The 5,339-nt window shown below is 28.7% G+C and overlaps 1 long non-coding RNA gene across 1 annotated transcript; it reads left to right on the forward strand.

The window, feature by feature from the left end:
• The first annotated feature begins 1,501 nt into the window (after positions 1 to 1,501).
• LOC150038913 (uncharacterized) lies at positions 1,502 to 4,083 on the forward strand. The gene is made up of 2 exons (XR_016531920.1): positions 1,502 to 2,282; positions 3,882 to 4,083. It is a non-coding gene; the product is annotated as an uncharacterized LOC150038913 (long non-coding RNA).
• Positions 4,084 to 5,339: the final 1,256 nt, after the last annotated feature.

The following is a 5,339-nucleotide window of genomic DNA, read 5'->3' on the forward strand; positions in this document are numbered from 1 at the left end:
GTTGGATGAGTGTTGGTTTTAATTATTTGACTATTTTGGATTGAATTTATTATTTAAATTATTTGTTAGTAAAAGGTTTGTTAATTTGTTAAATTAGGTCTACATTAAAAAAAAATTAATTAGTTTAATTAAATCGTATTCATTTCCTCTAGGATTACTATGATGGTCCTACAACAAAACTTAAGAATTATATCACATGAAATATATCGTTGTTAAATTGAATGAAAATAACAACGAAATCAAACGTACGCTAAAAGAAATATATATATATATATATATATATATATATATGTGGTTATTTATAGAATGAATATAATAGTACATTCCATTCAAAATTCAAAATGGTTATTTATAGAATGAATTAAACTATTATAAGTCGACAATAATATGATAACAAAATAATATTTCAAGAAGTAAATAAAAATTTAAATGTACATGAATACAAAGAAAGTACATGTGCACATGTTGACCATAAATTGATAAATTAGTTTTGTAAATAATATACAAAATATAAAGTATATTAGATATATTTGAAAACTAAGTTTATGAACATCACTTTTACCTCCAATGTCTTCCTTTGTTATCTATTTTTCACCGATAGTTTTAAAAAGCAAGCAAAATTTTGAGAACTAAAAAAAGTAACTTTTTTTGTTTTGTTTTTGAAATTTGGCTAACAATTCAACCAATATAAATTATCGTAAAAAATGTAGATAAAATAGGGTTGATTTCAAAAAAAACAAAAATAAAAAACCAGAAACTAAATAGTTATCAAACGGAGCATTAAGTTTTTAATTTTTAAAAAGTAATTGTTTTGGTCCTTACATCCATTTTGATTTAAAAAAATTAATAACTTAGATTAGTATTTGTGCTAACATGGTAGCATGAGTATGTATTCAAAACCACATGAGTATTGGACCATAAGCAAATTTTTGGCGCAGACAAAAGATCTAAATCGTTCTTTTTTCATAATAGATATCGTGAAAGTTGGAGGAGGAAAATAATGTCTTTTGAAAAAGGTAAGAACTAAAATATATATTTTGAATGTTTAAATATTACAATGGAATAAATAGCATAGAAGTTTAGAGATTATAATTGGTTTTATACTTATAATTATTTTTTCGAATTGTCATTTCAACAATATATAGTAAAAAAGATAGTTCGTGTTTGAGTTATAATTACGACAATTAATAAAGATATTATTATTTGGTTCTATAAAATTAGGTTCAAATCAACTCTAAAGAATAAACGAGGAAGAATTACATGACATTAATAAATTAAAAAAACATCTCTATTTTATATTTCTTGTGTATGACATTTCTATTTTTTTTAACATCATAACATTACAATAGAAAACTCGAATCCGAAGCTTCTTTACATGATGTATATATTTTCGAGTAAAAGATTAAAGGAAAAAAGGAAAAACTTTTTTTTTTTTTTTTTGGTCAAGACGGTCTTCGGCCAGTCTGTATGTTTAAGTCGGAAAATAAAAGAAAAAAAATACATTAAAGAATTAAAGAAGATGAATTAAAAAAAGAGGGAGAGGGAAAAAAATATGAGCTTCCTCGGCGAAGGCCTATAACGGCGGAGGACAGTCGGCCGCCGGCGGAGAAATCAGTGGCCAGGACCTTTGGGGCTGGGTCCGGACGACAAGCGGCCGAGCCAACACGACACCGTATGTTTTGCCTGCTCGTACGCCGACGGGTACATCTCCAAGTGATTGACGCTAGCAAAGTCTCCGGGTACCACCCTAGCGGCGTCCACGGCGGCGATATTGCTCAGCAACGCCACGGCAACAACGAGGACAATCAGAAAAACACCCAATTTCCCAAAATTCATTTTAGAAGCCTCTGGGTTGCAGTGGGGTCTGGAGTGAAGGTAAGGTAAGGTGTTCGACGATATGTCTGAAAGAAATTGCGGTTCAGAAGGTTGAAACGAAAGGAAGGTGTTGGATGAAATGTCTGAGGAAAAGAACGAAGTTTAAAGAACTGAAGAGTTGAAATGAAGAGAAGGTGTTTGATGAAATGTCTGAGAGAAGTTAAGGGTGGAATGAAGAGAAATTGTTTGATGAAATGGCTGAGAGGTTGAAGGTTTATTTATAGTTGAAATGGAAATGGGTTGGTGTTTGAATGGGGCTTATTGGTGGGAAGTAGAGAAGTAGAGAGAGTAGGTTACGTGTTGACAAAGGAAATTTGAATTTTACTTGGTCTTGTTGTTTGCCATGGCGCTTGGGACTGCAATGGCTTGATGATCAGGCTGTTGGTTTGACTGCTGGCTATTTCCAGGTACTTTCTTCTTGCTTGAAGAACAAAACATAGTTACAGAAACGCTCCCATAGTGTTGAATCTACTAGGTACTTGGATTTTTTTTATTGAATCAAATACTTGTTTCGGTTTTATCGACTCTGATATAACATGAGTATCCATCTCAAATTCAATTGAATAACCATCTATCTTATAAGATGAAATTCCCAATAAAAGGTTCAATCTTGTTTGTGTGTGAATCAGTGGGTGTTGTATTGTGCTGAGTTGGGTGACTTTTGGTAGATTTGTCAAACCAAAAGTAGATTTGGATTTGGAATTTTGAAACTTTCTTATTATAATGACGTGTATTTTTGTAAGCTTTTTTCGTTGTTGGCAATGGTCAATCACAGAATTTAGTGTCGGTAGTTCAATAATAAATTTCATTCTTTTTTTAAAAAAATAAATAAATAAATCTAGCGCCTAGTAGTCAATGGTAAATTATGTTTAATAGCTTTCAAATTAATAATCAATTTACAAGTGAGCAATAGCTAAAGTTTAAAATGTTAATGTCTACCGCAAATATCTGAGAATTTAATTTTACAAAAATGTCGATGGAAGTATAGAAAATTATAAGAATAAAAAAATTTAAAAATAAATTTAAATTAGTAAATAAATACGGTATAATTTCCAAACAAGTTCACACGTCTATTGTTATTTATATTATATTTATTTTAGTGACATTTTATTATTATTTTCATGTTTCATAGATTTTTCTATAATATAATAAAAATATCGATTCATCCCCTATATCAATGTCTAACCTATGAAAATGTGAAAATGTCAATGGAAATATCGATATGTCAACAGAAATTTAATAATGTGATAATAACCCATCTCATTATGGCAAAACTAGGTGCAAGTCTAGCCCTTTCTTCTTTTTTCCCCAAAAAAGTTGTAACGTGCAGAGTGAAAATTCGAATCATGTGTGACATTTTAGTTAGGGGTGGAAACAGTTCGGTTTGATCGGTTTGGTGATCAAACCGAACCGAACTGATTTATTGGTTCAAACCGAACCAAACCGAACCACATATATGTGGTTCGGTTTGGTTTCAAATTCGGTTTTGGTATTTTTAAAAAAATCCATGTTATATTCTTTTTTAATTAAAAGCGGTTCGGTTCGGTTCGGTTTTAAATTCGATTTTGTTCTTTAAATTAAAAGCGGTTCGGTTTTAAATTCGGTTTTACTCTTTTTTTAAATATATATATATATATATAAGTTAAAAACGGTTCAGTTCAGTTTCAAATTCGGTTTTTGAAAGTGAAACCGAACCAAATTTTTCGGTTTCACTGAGTTTTTTGTTCAGTTTTTAGAAACGGTTCGGTTTTTGCAATGACCGCCCCTAATTTTAGTTGGCCCATTTTATGGACTTAATCATAGGTTTAAAGTTGTTTTTAATTATAGGTTTTGAAAAATTTATATAATTGGCGTTTAAGAGTCGACCTAAGATTTTTTTTCTTGTTTGAGTTCAACAATCGCAAGGCAAAAGATCAAATCATCGACTTTTATAATAATAATTGGTATCCTTATTCATTGAACTATATTCGAATTGACTATAAATATCAACTTTTAATCTTTGTCAGATGGTGCATGCCTCATCAATCTCCCATTTTTGTGGGATGGAATGCGTATCTCGATTTTGAATTGTTGAAGGTTGGAACTCATTTAATTCTCCATGCATATTTGGTGTTTTCCCCCTTTCTTTTTGGGGTATGAAACCAACGACTAAGTCTATACCATAGGTCAAAGTAGTGTAATCATATTAAATAAGGTCACGTTTGGTAATTATTTAGATTTTTGTTTTTATTTTTGAAAATTAAGTTTATTTCATCTACATTTCTTATCATAATTTGTATATTTCTTAAATACAATGGTTGAACTCTTAGTCAAATTTCAAAAATAGAAACAACTTTTTTAAAGTTACTTTTTTTTTAGTTCTCAAAATTAAGTAGATAGCAAAGAAGGAAATTTGGAGGTTGAATTATTGTCTATGGGCTTAATTTTCAAAAACAAAACTCAAAGACAAAATGGCTACCAAAAGGGAACTAAATTAAACACTTAGACCCCATTTCATTTCGTTGGTGTTGTTTACTTGTGTTTTGTACTCATACTAACATTTGGAGCCCATTTCTAAATTTGTAATAAAAAATGCAAATTGATTAACAAGCAAAGGGTGTTCAATTTAATTGTGTTTGGAGCTTATGTTGATATCGTTACCATTATCATTATTGTTATAATTACAGCATAAAAATTATGAATTTTTCGCATTTATTGTCACATTTGCTATTACCGTTATCATGATCATTACTGTTTGACACTAAACGATAAAGATAATAATAACGATAACAGTAAAATGTGACAGATTTATAGTTCTAAATAAACATAATAAAAAATAATCCAATTACATTTGTAATTGTGACTTATTACGATTAATCTATCAATAAAATTATATTATGATTATACTAATTTTCATTAGAATTGATAAATATGGCCCTAGTTCTTATAGTTTCAAAACTTTTTATTGATCTTTATGGTTTACTCATACTTTAAACTATATGAACAAAATTAAAATTTTTAAAACCATGAAGACCAATTTAAAAATGTGCCGAACTCATTTGGATAAAACAATTGTAGTTTTAACCTAAAAATATCTATAAAAATATAGTTTCAAATCTCATTTGAAAGTTTGAATTTTCACTCTTATTTCATTTTGACTAATTAAATCTTTAAAATATCTATTTTAATTCTTATAATTTTTTTAAAAAATAATTACTTTGCTCATTACATCATTTTCAAATTATTTGTTTCTTGAAAATGAAAAAAAAAAAAAAAAAACATAATTTTACTCCTATAAATTGTTGAGCTAAAATAAGAATAAGAATAATTTAAAAAAACTCTCGTATCAAAAATGAAATTTTAAATCTAAATTTTATTTTAGAAAAAAGGTGTTAAAATCTGAAAATTTTGAATTGACTTGCGATGGTAGCTGTTCACGGAACCGACCAGCAAAACGGGAAAAATAAATAAATAAATAAATACAC

This window comes from Benincasa hispida, chromosome 1 (genome assembly GCF_027475165.1).
Source record: "Benincasa hispida cultivar pf3 chromosome 1, pf3_genome.v1.1, whole genome shotgun sequence".
In the NCBI taxonomy this organism is placed as follows: Eukaryota; Viridiplantae; Streptophyta; class Magnoliopsida; order Cucurbitales; family Cucurbitaceae; genus Benincasa; species Benincasa hispida.